The 22,674-nt window shown below is 38.5% G+C and overlaps 1 long non-coding RNA gene across 1 annotated transcript in view; it reads left to right on the forward strand.

Moving 5' to 3' along the window:
• Nucleotides 1–1,060: 1,060 nt before the first annotated feature.
• LOC144084019 (uncharacterized) overlaps nt 1,061–22,674 on the forward strand; it is a 60,395-nt gene continuing 38,781 nt past the window's right edge. Inside the window, exon 1 of the long non-coding RNA XR_013303699.1 lies at nt 1,061–1,405. This is a non-coding gene — a long non-coding RNA (uncharacterized LOC144084019). The remainder of the gene's footprint in view (nt 1,406–22,674) is intronic.

Here is a 22,674-nt window from a genome sequence, read left to right on the forward strand (position 1 = left end):
TTGTGCCACTGATTCGGGGTGCCCCCCGCCTCTGGCCCGGAGTCAGCTGGGATAGGCTCCAGCACCCCCTGCCACCCTAGTGAGGATAAAGCGGTTCAGAAAATGAGAAATTCATCTGAGCTTAGTACTATTTTTGCATGCGGTGCTATTGAATGTCTGTTGGCTACGCAATTTCAATTTTTGCATTTAAAGTGAAATATTTTGAAGCGTGTCTGATTGTAAACTGAGTCATTCTTGCCTTCTTTTCATTTTTAACTCTCCCCCCCCCCTTTACTCCATCATCTGCCTCATGCTGGACACAAACAGCTCTGCCTTTTCCATGGCATTGACTTGTCATCTAAATGTTGACCTATTGCTTCCCATAACCTCTGACCTCATTGTGTCAGTTCTCCAGCCGTCTGGACCTCCTCCACCTGGCCTTTATCGCGACCCTTTAGACAGTCTGGATGGATTAGCCTCCCCTCAGGATGTCGACAAGATTACATTGTTGTTTTGACCGAGTGATGCTTAGGTACAGGCAGCTAATAACTATTTTTTTGTGGTTTCAGTGAATTTTGTCTCCTTTCTTAAAGTATGATAACCAAATTCAGATACATAAGAAATACTTTTTTTCATACATGCCACTCGCGTGATTTGCTGGAAGCAACCCGTGTAAACACTTAAAATGCACTGACATTAAAGATGACTGCATCAACATCCCTGATCCTCAACGTGTGTTTTTGCACTATGGACCATTTCAGATGAACAATATAGTATTGAATGACTGAGATGATTGGTTTTGCATTTGCGGAGAAACAAGGCATATTTTGTGTCATGATTGAAAGGGGTGGTTTGTGTATTTCCGAGGTGGTGTGTGGCAGAAACGAAGGAGAGAAGGTGAAGGCAGAACTATGCTCATGTAAGGAAGGAAGGCAAGGGCAAGAACAAGAACGGAAGTGAATGTTCAGTACACCCTGTGCTGCCTTTTAGTTGTGAGCATGCCCAGTAGAGGTTGCCTAGAAATCCAGCCTCTAAATTTGAAGGGAGGCTGCGTGTACTTTTGTTGCCCTTCACTCTCTCTCTCTCTCCTTCCCCTCCCTCGTTGCCCTCTCTTGCTTTCTCACTGTTATTTTAATTTTCCCCGGTAGCGTGTGGAGAGCTGTGTGCTATTACTGAGTGTGAGCATGTGCAATTTACCTAAAGGAAAACATAGCAATAAAAAAGTAAAGAAACAAGAAGAAGGATGGGAGAAGGCATGAGAGAACTTATCTCCAATGTGCTCTTTCCTCTCTCACATGCTCTCTTTTTGCAACCGTCAATCACCTTAGAACAACTTCCAGAGCCTGTCAGGAAGAACGTGGAGTTTGAAATCTAAGAGGTGGAGCAAGATGAGAGTCTGACTGATGCCGTCTGCCCCGCTGTCCGGGTGAGTAACCAGAAAATGACCAACAACTACTCATATTTATTACCTACTGTTAAACTGCTGTAGTACATAATATTTTGTAACAGATAGAGTAGAATACTCCACTTTGTGTTCTCCCTGTCCCCAGTTGGATAAAATTCTTTTGATTGACTGCATATATATATATCAGGGAGACCAAACTCAACAAATTTTACCCACGTGTATGTCCTAAATTCAACATGCGTCTTTTTCTGCTACATTTGTTGTGGTTGTCTGTGTTCTCTTTCCAAAATATTGCATCAGTATTGTTTTATGTGTTACTTGAAACTGTATCATTTACATTACAGCAAGACTTTTCCATGAAGTTAATTATATCTTTAAATTTGTTATTTATTAGTTTTGCAGTCTGGGTCGATTATACATCAATTGAATCAAATTTTCTGTGGTCATTGTGAATTTATATTTTTAACGACTGTGCATGGGATCACATTCTGATCGTTGTCTTCTGTCAGAAAGTCCCTCCAAAGTTTTGCGCCAATAACTTTCCCAGCATTCCTTGGCACTGGCCATTATATGACAGCATAGGTGTCTTGGGGGCTCATTGTTGGCTGGTTTATTATTTCTTTGATTTCAAAGTGGGCCAATCCACCTAAAGGAAAACAAACAGTTGAGGGTGGTTCAAGTTAGAGCATTTTGTAGGAGGTTTAGGCTTTGACAAGGCCAAACACTAATGACTCCTTGGCTTGATATTTCCTTCTGTGGTAAGCGTGTCGTACAAAAGGCTTTCTGTTATAATTGTGATAACCATCTTATGGAAGACATGTATGATTGGAGAATTAGCTTTGACGAAGGTATTATTGTAGGATTTCTAATTCAGTGTTAGCACTGGTGCACTCATTCTCAGTGCGAGTAACCACACTATTAATTTACTGTACCTGTTTAGGATACACACATTGACAAGGTGTGATTCCTTTTACACTAAAAATTGTGAATCTATTAAAGAGTAAATAGTGATATAGTATAGTATACATAAAATTATGAGGAATAATGTTGAATGAAGAGGTTTGGGAGTTATTCCATGTTACTTCCCGTTGATTTTGGGGCATTTCCAGGTCATTGCCTGTAGCTCCTGGCCCACTTCCTATTAATTTTGGGGCAACGATACCCTGTTTGGGTAGTGGAGAAAGAATCTAATGAATTTAATTTTCAAGTCAATGGCATTTCTTTCATGACTGGAAGTAATTGCAAACACACGTGTTAAGACTATGGGCATGAAAAAAGTACAACAAACATATATATGGACTCAATTACTCTCCTCATTAACACTGTATTACTATTGAATACCGATGCAATATACAATTTTTTTCATATTTACAAAAATATACTATATTTTTGTATACTAAACCCTCGCAGCACACAAAAAATGACAACTTCTACTAAATTTTATATCACTTTGAATTAAGCTTTCGCAAAAAAAAATGAGTCAGCACCTCCATTCTCCAACAATGAGATTTATTGCTATTCGGACATGTGAGATTTTCATCCCTTTTTGTTGTTGTTAGTATCATAGAGTTATGAAAAGATTGAAAATGACCTAGTAAGACATTGTGGTGTTATGCACTGTGTAGCCTAGGGATGTATACACATTAATCATTTTTTGGTCTCAGGGCTGATTTATTAGTTGTAGTTCATTTTGAACTTTTTTTTAAATGTGATAGCCTGACCTTATCATTGAGATCCACTAGACCAAGGGTGTCAGACTCGGGTTGATTCGTGGGCTGCTTTAACGTCAACTTGATTTCATGTGGGCTGGACCATTTTAGATATAATATTTAGATTTTTTTTTTATAAATTGATTAAAAGAACTGGATTAAAATCCCTGAATATTCAGTTTTTTATAGATCTAAAACAATATTTATTTTAGCTTTTTTTAAATATATTTTTAGATTTTACAAAATGATTTTTGAACTAAAAACACAGAAAAAATGGATCAAAAAATTACAATTATAGATTTAAAAGGGGGAAAATCAGGAAATGTATTATACATCTATATTCTTCATTTTAATTTGATCCTAAAACAGAAAATCGGCACTCATGATTTACTTTCCCGGGCCACACAAAATGATGCGGCGGGACAGATTTGGCCCCCAGGCCGCCACTTTGACACGTGTGCACTAGACGATCACGATCGGCGGTTAGGGCACTTCTGAAGTAGAAATAAGTAAAATCATGATTGTGTTCTCGGCCTTAAATCTCAGAATTTAATTGTGATACAGTTTAACCATTTCAGCATTTTTTAATATGGGAAGTCTTGTCCTCGCAACAGAAATATAATCCTAGTTGGTGTGGCACTAAGTAGTCATCATGAAGGGAAATGATTTGTATCATTAGCACAGATGCAATATTTATATGACAACATACTTTCCTAACATAGGGATGGCATCAAACATAAAATCCACATTTTCCTTGGCACTTGCTGTTTACTTATTAACTATTTATGCCCGGATAATCTGTTTAAAATTCAACATGCAGTCATTTATGAGAGTTGTGAAGGCAGATTGGTGAAAATATTAGATATGTGTATCAGTTCATTCCTACCCGCTTTGTTCTACTACTTAAACCCTATACTGTACTTAATGTCTTACTGAAAAAAACACATTTTTTTCCAATTTGGAATAAGACATGACCTCCATTTTTAGGAGTTAATAACATCATGGTTCCATGAGCATTTAGAGTTACATTTTCCAGAGTGCCTGGTTTTCTGTTGCTATGAAAGTCATTTAATTGACCAGTGGTATGAAAAATGTGGGCTTTGAATATTGAATTGAGAATATTTTAAAAGTTCCTTCTCTGTTAAGTGTCACTAATGTCAGACGTCATTATCTTTTTGTTCTTCTCCTTCAATAAAAAGGACTATTATTAGCACTGTTGTAGAGTTTGGAAGTGTGGAATAACAGTTATTTCTTCAAAGTGAAGGGAATTATTTTTGGACCTGTCAGAGGCAGTTTTTCATTGTGCCTGTCTATATTGGAGCTGTGTAAATTGGAAACACAACGACATCATTTATTCGAACATCAGTTTTACTCCAGTCTTTTTTTTATTTTTTTATAAAGTGTTTCCCATGCATTCTTCCCTGGGTCTCACGAGTGAGGGCCAATCCAAGGCTCCATAGGCCATCACGCAGCAGGCGGTTATGTTTTCTGAAAGGACCGTGAACTTGTTACCTCCCTTGCCCTGCCAGCCTGAATGTCAGCCCCCTTTTTTTTTTAATTTCCCTTTTCTGTTCTCTTTCCACGCCCAACATCGTGGTCGTATTGAAATAATTGGCCTGCATTGAATGTGACTGGGTTCCCAGTGCAATTTTTGAATGGAGATATCAAATCCTGTACCATAATTTCCCTCTGACCTCCCTTTCAGAATTTGTCCCTTTGCCTCAGCCTGCCACCCTCTGTGGTCATGACGGGTCATCATTATGACTCCATCTTCTCATTACAATTAAACTACAACCATGGGAGATTATGCACAGTGGGTATGCTGGCCTGGAGCTCTGTCTATTGACTTTTATTTCCCTCTCTGTTGTCTTGGATCCCCAGTCCCAGCCTGTTCAACATGGCACACATTCAAGACGGCGACCTCAAGGGTCTTTTATTCCTCCGGCAGAAGCCAATCATTTCCCCCCTTGTCTGCTTTCTGCAGAGTTACAAAGTTTAATGAGCAGGGGAACATAAAGGGAAGCTTATGATTTTCTGGATGATGGAGAAGCTGTCTTTTTTTTCTGGTTCAGCAACACAAAGGTTCAAGTGAGTTTTTTTTCTTTTACTATAGGCAAAAGTCATTGAGATGTGAGATATACCACCAACTGACTCTCAGAGTCAAGGCTTTGGATACAGATATTTAAAGTGAACTCTTGGGGGTTAGGCTGAAAAGGATTTCCTCTGCAATATACAGAGATATAATCGTGTAATTTATTTACATAGTGATGTACTCCTCTCACTTTATTTTAATGTCTGCTTTGGATTATTCATTCATTCACTGATTTTCTGAACCACTTATCCTCACATGGGTTGTGGGGGGTGCTAGAGCCTATCCCAGTTGACTTCAGGCCAAAGGCGGGGGACAACCGTAAGTGTTTTTTAAATGGTTTTACAGACAAAGCTGGTCATTATTTTTTATCATTATCATACCCACTTTAAAGTGGAGAACATACCTCGATAAGTTTCACTGACTAAGAGAGTCATCTTATATAGTGAATATTTTATTGTGTCTTTATTAAAACAGTGTATGGGAGTGGTTGGATCTTACCGCAGGTGTGGTTAGGCTTCTTTTCTATTTGACTAGTTGTGTCTCATTTTACTGAAGACAGTAATGAGTCCCATCACCTTCATACCCCACCCAAAACTTACTCTTGCTTACATTGCAGTTTTGGTCACACCTTTACGCTAAACGTATATTGTATATATTACTGAATTCATGCTGGTGCTGTTGTTCAAGCAAAACAGAAACAGTGCAGAGCAACAAACATAGCAAATTATACTAAGGTTTCAAATATATTATACTTTTAACTCTTTCTCATTCTGACTGAATGGTTACAGTAACGTATTTAGCATCTAGCCGGTAAAACAAACTAAACAATTTTATAAGAATGGTCGAATTATCTTGGAAATATGGGCACATTGTGATACTGTAGTTGTGCCAAAGAGATGCGAAATGAGATGCAAAATGTCTCATTTTTCATTAGACAGGTTAAATATAACGTTACTGTAAATGTCTCAGCAATGACTTAAAACTCCAAGTAGACTACTATATACTATGTGTAGTTGACCCCTTCAAGGAAATATGTACCAACATCAGGAGATAGGTTTTAATCCCAGGTGGGCATGAAAGGTAATGAGTGATCTGAAAATAAACCAATTTAGTCCTGACTCGCTCATTCCTGTCTTTCACCATTTGCTTCCAGTTCCATTTTTTATCTATTCACATGGAAATTGAGGTCAGGAGATGAGGGGGTTCTCACGTTCAATGTGAAGCTTGGCTCTTTGTTTGGCCACGGCTCAAGCAGCCGCCACAAGGGCCAGAGGTGAAATTGAATTCAGATGGAATCCCCTGTGTGTCTGGTTTTAGTCTGGGCCGTGCTAAGGGACTGGCCTGGCCTTCATGGAGGCCTTACAATGTACCGGGCTGAAACGGCATCTGTACTTTTCAATTAACACGATGTAGTCAACCACGAATGCTGCAATGACTTTTCTGTTATCTTGCATCAGTATTTATGGTCTATAGCAGTGGTAGGGAGCCTATGGCTCGGGAGCCATATGTGGCTCTTTTCATGGGTGCATATGGCTCTCCGCTAACCTGTGAGGTAAAATATGAAAACCGCAGGTGAGAGAGCTGAGTCCCGAACGCACCAATAGGAGCATCAGTTCAGCACCAAGGCACTGACAATACCTCTAGCCACCGCTTAAATCAGAATTCTATTTTTCATTACTTTTTTGCATGCATTCTCTTATTGATACTCATTCATTTGCAACAGCATTGCAATGATAGCAAAAGAATTAAGAGACTTTTTTACTTTAAATGTGGTGCAATGACAAATAATGCACACACTTTTAAATTCGGAATATGCTCTCAAAGAATAATTTTTAAAATATGGATTCTTTATGGCCCTGTCAAAAACGTTTCCGACCCTTTGTCTATAGAATACTAAGTAGCTAAAAATGGCTAAATCCCAGTTTTCACTTTCCTTTGTGACAAAAGGTTCCGTTTCCAGTTCAATGGCCATAAATAACACATTCCCCCCGGCTCTTCAGTGGTGTCAAATGTATGACCCGTGGGCGAGAGCCAGATTGTCAATCTGGTTCATGGGGACAAAAACACATTTTGAGGTATTTTTCAATCCATGTTACTCTAGGTCAGGGGTGTCAGACTCTGGTTGGTTCGCGGGCCGCTTTAACGTCAACTTGATTTCACGTGGGCCAGACCATTTTAGATATCATATTTAGATTTTTTTATTTAATAAATGGATTAAAAGAACTGGAATAAAAGCCCTGAATATTCAGTTTTTTATAGATCTAAAACAATGTTTATTTTAGCTTTTTTTATATTTTTATATTTTACAAAATGATTTTGGAACTAAAAACACTAAAAAAATGATTAAAAATTTACAATTATTGATTTAAAAGGGGGAAAATCAGGAAATGTAATATGCATCTATACTCTTCATTTTAATTTGATCCTAAAACAGAAAGTCGGCACTCATGATTTACCGGGCCACACAAAATGATGCGGCGGGCCAGATTTGGCCCCCGGGCCACCACTTTGACACATGTGCTCGAGTTGCTATGTTCATATTTTGTTGGATAGGTTACCATAATGGTCTCACAGGTGAGAGGTCATAGGCTTGAGTCCAAGTTTGCATGTTCTCCCTGTGCTTGCCTGGGTTTTCTCCAGGTACTCGGCTTTCTTTCCGCATTCCATAAACATAAATGGACAGTTAATTGGTGACATATCAGTTTCCCTTAGTGTCGAATATCACTGCGTGATTCTGAACCGTCCACGAATAATACAGAAGCAGAGATTTTAGTTAGTGTCCTTACAAAGAAGAACAAAGCGATTGAGATAATGAGGCATCACACCAGGTCGTCAAATGAAACGAAACATTGTTTTTTACACCATGGGAGACAGCACGATTGAGGCTTTTCACATGGATATGAAGAAGCCATTTGTTGAATTTGGGAAACTCACTCGTAACTCAAATCATCGCTCGCAAGTTAGGGCTTGTCTGTTTGAATATTTAAAGCTTAAGATATTGGTGTCAAAATGGCGGCCTGGGGGCCAAATCTGGCCCGCCGCATCATTTTGTGCGGCCCGAGAAAGTAAATCATTAGTGCCGACTTTCTGTTTTAGGATCAAATTAAAATGAAGAGTATAGATGTATATTAAATTTCCTTATTTTCCCCCTTTTAAATCAATATTTTTAATCTTTTAATCAAATTTTTTCTGTGTTTTTAGTTCAAAAATCATTTTGTAAAATCTAAAAACATTTAAAAAAAGCTAAAATAAACATTGTTTTAGATCTATAAAAAATTGAATATTCAGGGCTTTTAATCCAGTTCTTTTAATCCATTTATATAAAAAATCTAAATATTATATCTAAAATGGTCCGGCCCACATAAAATCGAGTTGACATTAATGCGGCCCGGGAACCAACCCGAGTCTGACACCCTTGGCTTAAGAGCTTTGCCAGTTGGGCTGCACTTACCTGCACACACACACTTCTCCTTTGTACCAGTGTGACCAATAATTCATGCCAAGTCCTGCAATCAAAGTTAATTTACTACGCAACTTATTTCATGATTACACTGTAACTCAATTCACATAAACTTTGTTATGTTTTAGTACCACATCTGATTGAGAGAAATTGCAGGTGAGAACACAAATTGAGGAAGAAATTACTGAAGATATAATTTGAGAAGTGACGGCTTTGCAGAAGAAGCAGTGTCTTTTGTGAGGAGAACCCACTTAAGGTTATTTTCTCAACAAATCCTTGCCTCTTAAAAAAACCACAAACTACTGCTGTCCTTCAGCCTAGCCTTGTCTTCTACTCATATTGGTTACATTCTTTCAAATAATGGGGCACATTTTGTGATATTCAGCTTTCCACACTGGATTTGTTACAAAAAAAAAAATCACAATTGGAGACATTATGTTTTCATTTAAGAGGTTCCACAAAAATATGGCATCTACCGCATAGAAATTGGACCTGTTATGATCATTAACAATAGTAGTTGTATATTGTTGTCACACCCAATGTGGTTGGTTCAGACTATGCACACTTTTTTACAATAAAAATCCTTGAAACTGTTGATGGTGTGCAAAACCAAACAATATCGGTCTCGTTAAAAAACTAAAAACTAAACTGGAAATGACATTCCTGTTAGAAAGAGAGTGTTAAGGCATCTATTTTTAACAGACTATAAATCTGAGCTCTTGAACTCTCACGTGTCATTTTCCATCTAGTAAGAGAAGTTCTGATGGAATAGTGTGTTTCCAGACAAATTTGAAAGGCTGGAGACATTTAAAGTTTCTGTGCCTTATCGTTTTTTTTATTACAATTGGATGTACTCTCACAAATAGTCTATATATGAGCCATTTTTTTGTGAGAAGGATAATTGGGCAGATGACATTGAACTGTGTAATGTAAAAGAGCAGCACAGACAGCAAGAAGAGAGAAAATGCATTTTGAGACAATGTTGCAAATTACAATTAAGTGGGAAAGGGAGGAAAGCAGACTATCCTAAATGGATGACTAGCTTATTTCAAATTGTCAAATGACGACTTCCCGATAAACCAAGCCCGGTGTGACAGGTAATTATTTTGCCTGTCTGGAGACCTTTCCGAAGCTTCCCAGCTAACCACACATTGCACAGATCTCTCAGAGGAACTGCAAAAATTTGCTTTACACCACAGGTCTTACTGACCAATATGTATATTCGACACTTTTTTTTAATCGTATCTTGTTTGTGTAATTCATCTATGACCAACTTGACAAGAATAAAGTAACCAATAACAACAAAACAGGGATCCCTACCATCACATTATAACAAAATACTACTCCTCATCAATCTTTATGACAGAACCATTTTATTGAATTCATGGAAAAATCCATTTTGCAGTTCTATTGCTTTTTTCCTTCGCTTTATGTGGCAAAAGATGGCTCCAAAGCCATGACATTTGGGAAAGTTGAATACATTGACGTAAAGAAACTTTTGTGATGTGTTAAATCGGCCTACCCTGAATGTTTTTGGGATCTGGGAGGAAACTGGAGTAGCCAGAAAAAAACCCATGCAAGCCCGGGGAGAACATGCAGACAATTATTAAAGCTAATGAAATGTCATCATCCTGAAGCCTTTTTTTGCTGTATACTGTAAATTCACCAGTCAAGGCAGTCTGCAATTCTTATGGAAGAATATGATTTCTAATTAGCCCATTGTATTTTTTAGAAGGAAAATTTAGTTTTTAACCAGATGTAACGGAAACTGGTTGCAATTTCTAGGTTGTACCAGCAGATGGGGAAAGTCATTTTCTTCATTGGTGTTCCAGTAGTGAGATTTTAAACAATGAGAGAATGCACATTTCCATGGGTGTGCGTGTGTGGCAAGTATTTATGAGAAGACTGAAAATTAGAATTTACTGTGTAGTTATGAGGATCCAGAATTTGCTACTGTACAATTGTAATGATTATGTTATTAGAAGTTATTATTTTGATGTATTTTTTATTTTTTGTGCATACATAGTATACCCTATTCTGTTGATTTATCAGAACGATTTTATTTCTTTTCCAAGACAAACAATCTTAATGATTTCTAATGCTAATATTTTCAAAACATTTGGTAGTGTAATGTAAATATGAATATGACAGATTCTATCACAAAATTGTGAAATTAATAACAGATGTTATGTTTAAAAAAATCTTTATATATCAATACTGCTTATTTAATATATAAATACATTAATATTAATCATATACATGCACAAATTTCATTTTGGTCAACTGTGTACAGTATGTATGTCTGTAGAGATGCGATGCTAGCTTTCTCCTTTTTCATCTTGAATTTCCGAATCTTCAAATCCTTTTTATGTTAAAAAAAAGTACTATATGTGAGCACGTGTGTTCACACGATTGCGTGTGCACACCCAGAATCTTTTACGTTGAAGCACATTCAGCGCCCCCCCATATCCGTGTCACATTACCTTGTACAGTCTAAGCGGCAAATGATTTCCTTCCCTGTTTGTCGTCCCCCTCGCAACCCCTCTCTCCTCCCTCATCTGCTCCCGCCGCCCTCCCCTCTGCTACACAGTGTAAACATAGTGTTCCAGAGGAATGTTGGACTCCCTGACCTCCATTGCAGTTCACTCGGTTCAGCCTGGCTGTACTGTGCTCCAGCATCAGCAGTAAGCAAAGAAGCAGCAACCCCCTCCCGCTAATGTGCTTCCCCCTCTGGAGCCTCTATATCCACGCTTTCTCTTCTTCCACTTTGCACCACCTCCTCATTCTGCTTTGGCACTTCTTCCTTTTTCCCCCCCTCCTTTTTCTTTGACCATAACCCCTTTTATACCCAAGTGTCAAAACGTGGGCAATGCATGTGTCCGCAAATGGTTGAAAGTACAGATCACATTCTGAAGCCATTGTGCGTTGTTCTACATTGTCCATACAGGGTACTTCTTTGCCCTCACATCCTCACAGTATGGTGAGTTAACCTCCACCCGCGACATTCTACAGTTCCTAGAAACAGGATACAGCTTAGGGCTGTAATATCTCCACTCTGTGAGGTGACCGAGTTCTGAAAGTGCATCAGGCTGATCGGCGGTTTGATTACGAAGGTGTCAAGATAGCTACAACATACTTGTTCTTGATCACTGCCTGCCTGCTTGCACTGCTTCAGTGACTATTTTTGGTCATTTTCAAAAGAAATAAAAAAACTAAAGACCTAACGTCCACATATCCCCCATGTAGGTCGCAATGTTATCGTTTTGTATATCAGTATCATATAATTATTAGTGGTCGCTGATGTTTTTGTCACTAGTGGTTCATTTGCCCGACTTCGGTGTGGGCAGCGTGGATCGATTCCTACTCAGGGGTGGTGTTACTGTAAAAATATTAACATCTAAAAAACAAACACTGATCAATCCCATAATACTGCGATTGGCTGGCCCCCGATTCAGGGTGTCCCTTGCCTAACTGGGATAGGCCACAGCACCTCCTGTTACCCCAATGAGGATAACAGTTCGGAAAATGAATGAACGAATAATCCCATAATACTGTTTTATTTTTAATATTTCATAAATTCATGTGAAAACGTAAGAAGAATAGGACATTTAAAAATACATTTACGTTTTTTTATTTAAACATTTTTAAATAAGTACAAGTGTTTGTTTTTCCTTCCTTTTTTTGAAATTTTCAAAATATATTTTTTTCAGTTTCCTATTTTTATAGGAATATGAAGAAAAAAACATTTAAAAAATAAAGTGGGAAAATAGTTACTGTTGGTTGTTTAGATGCCATTGATGGTGTTAGACGAACTAAACAGTCAATGAAAGCTAATGAGTTGAATACATGTCCGTTAAAAGGTTCAATTCTGCTTGAAATATCTGGGTACACTGAGAATATATATAAATTAATCCAGCCATTGCTTTGCATCATTCTAGATTGGGCAAAACGTTTTTGCATATTTGTACATTCTGCTGGTGTCCTGAAGGCCACATGAGGACTGCTATATCGCGGACAGCAAATTCAGTTGATTAGTTTTATAGCAAAGCAGCTGGCTAGCCTGCCTGAACAGCAGGTTTTATCATGCTTATTGATTAATGAGAATTACCTCGTACATTTCAGATGACATTTCAGAAATCATAAACCCACATTTGTCCCCAGCTCCACAGGAAAATGACTTTACTCTTGAATGTAAAGACACATGCATTTTTAGTAGGTTTAAAATTTGCAAGTGTATTTGTTGTTGACATCACTGTGAATGGCGGCCCAGCGGATGAGTGGTTAGCGCGTCGCTCTCAAACTCTGGGGTCCTGGGTTCAAATCCAGGTCGGTCTACCTGTGTGGAGTTTGCATGTTCTCCTCGGGCCTGTGTGGGTTTTCCCTGGGTACTCCGGTTTCCTCTCATATTCCATAGACATGCATGGTAGGCTGATTGGACACTCTTAATTGCCCTTGGTATGGGTGTGAGTGTGCATGGATGTCTGTCTCCTTGTGCCCTGCGATCGGCAGGACAACGATTCAGGGTGTCCCCGTCTCTGGCCCAGAGTCAGCTGGGATAGTCTCCAGCACCCCCTGCGACCCTAATGAGGATAAAGCAGTTAAAAAAATTGAATGAATGAATCACTGTGAATGAACTACTAGAACTTCTGCCAGAATGTACTCAATTACAATTGTACCTATTTATGAACTATAGAAAGATGGCTTCTGCTCCCCTCTGCTGGCAGTCGTGCCAAGATCGATTGCAGTTCATAAAAAATGGACCATTTTGGTTTCATGAATTCATGAATTCATGAATTCATTCATTCATTCATTCATTCATTCATCTTAGGCACCGCACATCCTCATACATCCCAGCTGACTTTTGGCGAAAGGCCGACTACACCATTGACTGGTCGCCAGTAAGCCCTAGGACACACAGATAGACAGCCGACCAATCGCACTCACAATCATACCGCCAACAGAGGGAATTGAGCCCGCGCCGCAGTCAGGCGAGTGAACACCATCAGGCGACGGACCGATATGCATATAATATAATTAGTTACACTGAGATCTGTATGAAAAAATAGCTAATAGAGAGAGGAAAATAATCCTCAAATGGAGAATCAATTGGTTCAAGGATAGTACAAATGGAACCATTGAGAAAACCTCAATGGCGTTTTTAAATACATTTATACCATTAGGATTTTTAATTGCTCTGATTTTTGTATTGCTCCACTGAGCAACAATAACAGAGAGTGAGTTGAAGGATAATGAGATGAAAAAGATTATGAAAAATATGTATTTCTTTTTTTACAACTTTGGTAAGTTTAGATTTGACTTGTTGAGCATTACGTGCCTAAGGGAGACAGTATAAGTCGAGCAGAGCGATTTTGCAGCAGGGGGAAAACCGAATGAGGTAAGGAGGGTGAGAGAGAGAAGCAGATGGTTCGTAATATAGCCTGCTAAATTATTCAGCTAGGCTGGAGTCTGGAGATAGATGGATGGATATAAGCTGGCAGTCAATGCTGCGAGGAAAGTGGCTCTAAACACAGCGATTGCCTTTTGAGATGAAGAAATGTAATTGCATCAGGTGTGGGTAGCAATTATTGCAGAATATTTAAGCATTCCGTATGAAATGATACAAACCTGGATGTCTGTTCCCATCAAACATTAGGAAAAAAAAGTGTAAAAAGTTTATCACAATGAATACAGTGATTTACAGTAAAAACTATTCATGTCTTATTAGGGGTTTGGCACAAATTGATATTTTTGTTTTGTAAAAATCAGCTGATATATGACTCTTGCGTAGAGCTAAAATAAATGGTGACCAACAAATGGACACATTAAATGTTTTAAAGAGGACACCTTTTAAATACTACATATTTGTGCGGGTACGTTTAAATATTCGCATTGACAATACAATATTTGCTTTGTTTCCACCGTAGTTCATATGTGCCTCCAGCAAATATTTACTCTGCATGTTCCACATTTTCCCCATTGGCTTTGTGCATTATGATTCATGTGTATCTTACATGAATTTCCAGCTCTATTCATAGACTCACACACCCATGCACACACACTCCAGAGTGGAGGGCTCGGGGGAAATAGAGCAGTGAGGAAGCTACATGCCTTCGTCAGGCAAGGTCTGTCTGGTGCCATGGAAACCAGTGCAGATTACTCCATCCTCTCTCAGCAAGCGAGGAAAAGTGAAGTGGACACACACACACACACACACACACACACACACACACACACACACACAGACATGAACACTTATGTATGTATATGAAATGCATGTGCAGAAATAAGAAAATTATATTTTCCCCAGCCTGTTAAATCAAAACATTTCTATGTAGGTTTTTTTTTTTTTACTGCAAATAAAAGTGCCTGAATCGACAGGTTAGGATGGCAAAGACAGTTAGAATGAAAAGCAGAAAAGAAGGTGGGGCTACAGGGGGGTTCTGGTGCTGATGAATGTCAGACTGCTGCAAGGTTTACTTGTGTAAAGGGACCCAGGAAGAATGGTAGGGGAAAATGTGGGGTACATCACAGCGGTTGAAGAGTTTTAAACGTTCTTGTAGGCAAAATAATACTCTAGCTCCATCACACGAGGACTGCTTTGGATTGCTTTACACAAAGACAATAAAAGTGCAGTTCTGTTAACCAACAACTTGCATTCAGTCTACGTATACAGTATCTTGCAACATCATGTTATATTTTTTTATGTGTGTGGCTTCGGCCTGTAGTGCAAGGTTTTTGACGAGGGGTCATTGGGTCATTGGTTTGATCCGTCAAAGGGTGCTGAACCCTAAATTGCTCTCAGCTGGTTGGCAGCAGCGCCATTGCTTTATAAACGTGTATTTTAATAGTTGAATGAGCAGAAATTATACAGTAATACCGGTACTCGGACGTTTCGTCGAAAGACGTTTGGTCCCCGGATGTCTGGTCCTCGGACGTTTGGTCGACCGGACGTTTGGTAGAGCGGACGTTTGGTCGCCGGGTTCGTGAGTCCCGAGGTTTGAGTCACGAGACTTTCATTTGTTTAACCCTAACCCTATTCACTCAATGTTAAATAATAGTCATTAAATCCCTATTCACCCAATGTTAAAATCTATCAATTGCATGAGAACCCGTTCTACCAAACGTCCGGTCGACCAAACGTCCGGTCGACCAAACGTCCGGGGACCAGACGTGCGGGGACCAAACATATTTAGACGAAACGTCCGGTCACGAGTAATATCACATTTTTTTGCGCTTAATAAGTCCCGAGACCTACCGCAATAGGTGAATAACCACGATGTAGGGACAGTGTTTTTATGGTGTCTTTTAAGGTACAACTATCATCTATACTCACATAACAGAAAGTCAGCTCAAAATAAATGCTTCTTTCCTCATAAACGTTTTTGAGCTTGTCAGCCAATTTACAGTAATTACTTCTAGTCATATTCATTTCTTAATTTTCATTCTTTAGTCTCATATCTGTCATCAGTGATGACAGCTATACATAGTTGTAGCCTCATGCTTGCATTGTAAGCACCTTAGAAAAGCCTAAACCTGTTAGGATCATACCTATGACCATTATCTCCTTATTGGATGTATATACGTTTTCTTATAAAATACATTGAGTGTCACTTATAGGCTTTTTCATAGGACAATGAGCCTTTTTGTTGGCTATTTTCATGAGCTGTCGAGTGCAGACGAAGAGTGCTTTTTATCTTGCCACCTTTATTTTGAAATTGTGCAGCAAACTGCAGTGCGACAAGGCAGTCAGGGCCTGCTCAAGGACAGCATATGGAAATGTACAGTGGAGAAAAATACTTTGTTGCAAACACTTGTAAACAAGTCAAGCAGCTAGGTGGGATTATTTTGCTACACTGTTGTCCATGTAGTCTGAAAATTTGGTTTCAAATAAGCTAAGTAGGTTTTCATACACTAACAAGTGAATGATATTTACCTACTGAAATGGGTGATCAATGAATAGATGCTTGAATTGTTCATTGAGGCAAAGCAAAAGTGGAATTTGATGTTTGTAATTTTGTATTTAGGAAGCGATCAATTAATTTTTGTAATTAATTGTTAAAATCTTTCCAAACCTCATCTAATTTAATTGGCAGTTTATTTCATGCTGACTGGTATTGTTTGCACTACATTTAGAACAAAATGAATTCATACCTATACAGCCTTGAAGGCAAACTACAGCTTTGTCAAGATTTCTGTAAATATATTTTTACTAGAAAAGAAAATGACATTCAGAAATTGCAAATTAAAGAACTTCAGTTCATTCATTATACCATAATTCAATATTTCACCTGGTCACACTCAAGATAATGATATTCATTATGAGAAGGGTATCAAATATTCTCAATGCGAATGTAGAAAGATCAAGGCTCATAATTACAGCTTGGTCTTCCATTTCGGTTTTACACAATTAGTTCTACGAGAAAATCAAACATTTAAAGGACAGTCCAAAATGTGATTTGGTCTGTGACAGTATGCATGATAAGTATAATTCAAATGGACTACTTCTCTTACAATGTCAATTAAAGAAGAGGTCCTTACATTAAATAAAATGAACCTTTTTTAAGCTTTGATATTAAAAGCACTTATATAGTTTCCAAGTCTTTTTAGACTTCTGGTTCCAGCCTTCACTCGGCAGGAAGAGAAAACTTTGAACTTGTGTTATTTGACTGTTTGGCTAAATCTGAATCTGAAAAGATATTATTTAATTCGGTGGACGAGTGGTTAGCTGGTCGGCCTTAGAGTTCTGAGATTGAGAGTTCGATCCCAGGTCTGGACCTTCCTGTATAGAGTTTGTTTGTTCTCCCCGGGCTTGTGTGGGTTTTCTCCAGGTACTCCGGTTTCCTCCCATATCCTAAAACATGCAGCGTAGGCTGGTTGAACACTCAAAACTTCCCCCAGGAATGAGTGTGTGCATGAATGGTTGTCCATCTCGTTGTGACCTGCAATTGGCTGGCCACCAATTCTGGGTGTCCCCCCTCTTTGTGCCCAAAGTCAGCTGAGATAGGAAACCCTTGTGAGGATAAGCGGTTCAGAAAATGAATGAATGAATTTATTTAATGGCATTATTTCCAGGGTTGAGGAATAACCACTTTGAATATGTAGAATGCCTGAATGTCACAAGTGCGAGCAATAATTGCTGGCTGTTGAACACAAAAATTATGCACAGGTTCACAACCAACTGAATGTTCAAAAATGTTTCATGTTTTTTATTTTAGCTAATAGTTTGAAAGACTGTAGGGTTAACAAATGCCTATTTAGGCAATTTTCTCCATTTTAGTATTGTTACATTAACGTATACTTTTACTTGGTTTCCCCCAAAAATGCCCTCCCAAAAGTGTGAATAATTTCTTACCTCGCCATTGTGCATTATTTGGCTGGCGTGATTTATACTCAGGTGCAACTTATAGGCCGATAAATACAATAATAATTTCGGGAAACACTTCAAAACAGTCCTGCATGAAGAAATACACACTCAGTTCTTTACTTGCCTTCTTATAGAGTGCCATCTTTTTCATGTAGGATTGAAGCATTGATAGACTTGCTGTAGAAACCAATATAATAAAATAAATGTTATGGATGTTGATATTTAAAGTTAAACTCTCTCATTGAACCTTCGAATGTGTTTTGTCACACATGAATCCATTAAAATCTATTTTCAAATCATTTACATAAAGGGTTACCAATCTACAAGTTGTTATAGAAACCAATATAATAAAATAAATGTTATGGATGTTGATATTTAAAGTTAAACTTTCTCATTGAACCTTCAAATGTGTTTTGTCACACATGAATCCATTAAAATCTATTTTCAAATCATTTACATAAAGGGTTACCAATCGACAAGTTGTTATAGAAACCAAAATAATAAAATAAATGTTATGGATGTTGATATTTAAAGTTCAACTCTCTCATTGAACCTTTGACTGTGTTTTGTCACACATGAATCCATTAAAATCTATTTTCAAATCATTTACATAAAGGGTTACCAATCTACAAGTTGTTATAGAAACCAATATAATAAAATAAATGTTATGGATGTTGATATTTAAAGTTAAACTCTCTCATTGAACCTTCAAGTGTTTTGTCACACATGAATTCATTAAAAATCTATTTTCCAATCATTTACATAAAGGGTTACCAATCTACAAGTTGTTTTAGAAACCATATTCTGTTTGGATTTATATGCAATGAGAAAATGAATTGGAAGCAAATAACAGCCTGTTGGCATAGCTGTAGTTTATTTTCCATGCCCTTCTCAAGGTGATGCCAAGACTCTGTGCCATGCTGTAACTCTTCTGCAGTGGAGGCGGTCTGAATTTTGGGTGTGGCCTGCGGACATTTCATGATTTCCGAGGAAAATGCAGCTGTGCATGTGTTTATTTGTGCATGTGTGTATCTAGTCCCGAGTGTCTGAAGGTCACAGCATCTCCATGCTTTGCTTCATGGAGGATTGCCAATGCTGACGGCTGCTGCTATGCGTCTGGCACATGCGAACCGCCAACCCCCTCCAAACAACAACACCCTCTTCTACTATAGGGCATTGATTAAAGGGAACAGCTCTACCTCACCTGCTGGAGACAGCCAATACCAATATCCCAGACAATCCATTTAGCCAATACCAATTCAGGAAGGTTTTCAGAGGCTGGAGACAGGCCAGCAACTACCCAAACAAGTGCCCCCCTCTCTCTCTATGGAGACCAAGGTAAGATAGGGGAGGAGAGTAAAGGTTTTGGTCAGGAAATGTTAAGAAAACGGGAGTGAAAGAAAAATAGACAGACGAATAATGAAGCACACATGATGGTGGAGGAAGGAAAATAGTAGGGAAGGACAGAGACATTAAAAAGGGAGAGACAGATGCAAAAAGCTTGAATGTAAGGATTTAGAGGTACAGGCATTCTCAGGAGAATTTTTACTGACATGCACAAATAAAAACCCTCAGCTTCACCCCTAGATTTTTTTTAAAACTGTCAGAATGACAAATCAGGTTGTAAAATTCTAATGACAGGATTAGTTTGGAAACTCACTTTATTGGCTGCCACAGATGAGCAAGAGAAAGATATTTTCAATACTATAATTTATTTTTAATAAAAATTACTCTCATTTTTTTTTATTTCCTCCGGATTTGGTCATGGATAGTGCTGTAGCCTATCCCAGCCAATTATGGGCACCAGGTGGGAGACATCCTGAATTGGTGGCTTTATAGAATACATTTCTACACATGATCCATATTACTTGACCCAATGGTGGTTCGCGGACCGTCCTGTGTGGAGTTTGCATGGATTTTCTCCGGGTACTCCGATTTGCTCTGACATACCCAAAACATACACACACTAAATTGCCCCTCGATATGAGTGTGATCCGATCTCAATCCTCAGGGTGTGCCGTAGTGCCTGTAGTTAGGATAGGCTCCAGCACCCCCTGTGACCCTTGTGAGGATAAGCGGTGCGGAAAATGAACAAATGAATTATTCTACCCGTAGACATAAATGTGATCTCCTCTTGCGAGGGAACATAACATGCAGCATTTTATGCTGGATTCATTTTTTCACACAATTGAAAGTTATTTAGTGCATGGAAGCATGCATTGAACAGATTGTACACTTAAACAAAAATACAGTATATATCATTTACAGTCACATGAAGCTTTTGTATTCAGTATACGTAATTCCATCACTGTGTTTATGTTGTATCTAATTTCCACTGCCATATGTTATCCGAAGCATATCTCGTTCTGACAGGCCTTTAGTAGCCTGCTGTTCTTAGGGATCACCTCCCCTTGTCCAAATACAAATTGCCCTGACCAGAAAGCGAGCGCACTCACATGCATACACACCCACACAAAGGATTAGGCTTCATGATCAAGGTTTTCAGGAAGACATGCGTTCAGCCTCCACACATCTTTCCTGACGTTGTCAAAAATGAGTTATTTTCCAAATATCCATTGTGTTGACATTTACTTTATCGACTGGGAAGAATTCTACTATGAAACCACTACTATCCCTTTTGTCAACAGTGATAGGAGTAATGTGAATATAAAGAAATCACTGTTAATATTTCGTCTTTCTTGCTATAACATAGCTGTTTAAAATATACAATAAAATAATTTATAATTTTTCAAAGATTTATAGATGATTCAAGGAATGATGGCAGGACTTTCTATGAATTATATTAATGAACCAATGGAATTCAAAATTATTTTTCTTTCACTAATAGGCTTGATAAAAAATGTGTACTAAACAGCCATGTTCATGCTTAAAATTTTCACCGTGTCAACTCTATGCAGTGGCTGTTTGAAAGACAAAAACAAACGTATCAAGTGGAGGTGTTGTTGTGATGTAGAAAAGTGACTGATTATTTTGTAGTTGGCACCCACCCACTCAAAAACATTCTGCAGGTACATTTTCAGATTTCAAATGCACAAGATTCAGCCAGGCATATTATCTTCACGCGTGCATAAAAAAGCAAAAACTTGCCATCTGTTGCCGAGACGTGAGTTGTTCCACCTGAACCAGATGCTCAAAATGAGATTTTTTGCTTTCGAAATTAAATATCTCATCAAAATTTTGGAATGTTTATTATGTTGATGTTTAAACCTCAGAAACATTCCCTTCAAGGTTTGCTTCTTAAAAATTGTGTTTGAATTGAAGTGAATGCTTTTATTGTCATTATACAAGTACAATGAGATTTAAAGCTTTCACCACAAAGTACACAAATAACAACAACAAACAAACTAACAAATAAGTAATCAATAAATAACTAATAAATAAATAAGCAGGGACGTGCACGAATAACAAAAACAAACAAACTAACAGGTAAATAATAAAAAATAAATAAATAAGTCATAAATAAATAAGTAGTACATAGTTAACATAGGTGGCCCAGCGCCTGAGTGGTTATCACGTCGGACTCACAGCTCTGGGGTCCTGGGTTCAAATCCAGGTCGGTCCACCTGTATGGAGTTTGCATGTTCTCCCTGGGCCTGCGTGGGATTTCTCTGGGTACTCTGGTTTCCTCCCACATTCCAAAAACATGCATGGTAGGCTGATTGGACACTCTAAATTGCCCCTAGGTATGGGTGTGAGTGTGAATGGTTGTCTGTCTCCCTGTGCCCTGCGATTGGCTGGCCACCGCCTCTGGCCCGCAGTCAGCTAGGATAGGCTCCAGCACCCCCCGGGACCCTAATGATGATAAAGCAGTTCAGAAAATGAATAAAAAAAATCTCAAAATACTTAACCAGTAAATTCTGTAATAACCTTTCACTGCTATGATAGGCAGTGCATTGTACAACTGGCTACTTTTGCCTTTGTACATGTGATGTTTGTCCCAAAACTAAACTACAATCCCTTGTTCTGTTGAAAAAAAAACTTCAGAACACTGCTCTAGAATTTGTTTGAAGTTCTGTTCTTTATTCTGTTTGAAGTTCCTCTTTGACAGCTTCATTTGTGAAGTGTTTCAATTAGACAGAATATTTCTGCTGACATACAGTATCTCAACACTCAGACTGTCTCACTTGAACATTAAAGCCTGGACTTAAGGAAGTCATCACAAACCTCACCAGGGAAAGACTCAAACTTGTGTGCACATGCATGCAAACACTAAAAATAGAGGCAGCACTCCTCCAAACTGGTTAATACTCCTCACCCAGGCAGTTTCATTTGCATAGCTTTAATGTTTTCTTTATTTCCCCTTCTCTTTTTCTATCCTGTATCTTTTTGTTCAGAACCAGATTGTTTTGGGGAAAAAAAGTCCCCGGGGAGCTTATGCTGGTGCATGTGGGAGGGTTCTTTTTGCCAGAAAAGTAACACTGAAAAGATTAAAACGAACAATTGTAGTAATTAGACATTTTGGAAATATGAGACATCCCCGTAGCCACCTCTTTTTTAGGATCTACAATACTCTCCATCTGCTTTGTGAGAGTGAATATAAAAGCATTGGGCCGCTTGGAGGGCCATCTGGGCTGAGACGCTCCCACCGCTCTGAGGCCACTCAATAGTCCCCACTGACCAGCAACAGGCTGGCCCTATCTTATA

Source organism: Stigmatopora argus, chromosome 10 (genome assembly GCF_051989625.1).
Source record: "Stigmatopora argus isolate UIUO_Sarg chromosome 10, RoL_Sarg_1.0, whole genome shotgun sequence".
NCBI classification, from domain to species: Eukaryota; Metazoa; Chordata; class Actinopteri; order Syngnathiformes; family Syngnathidae; genus Stigmatopora; species Stigmatopora argus.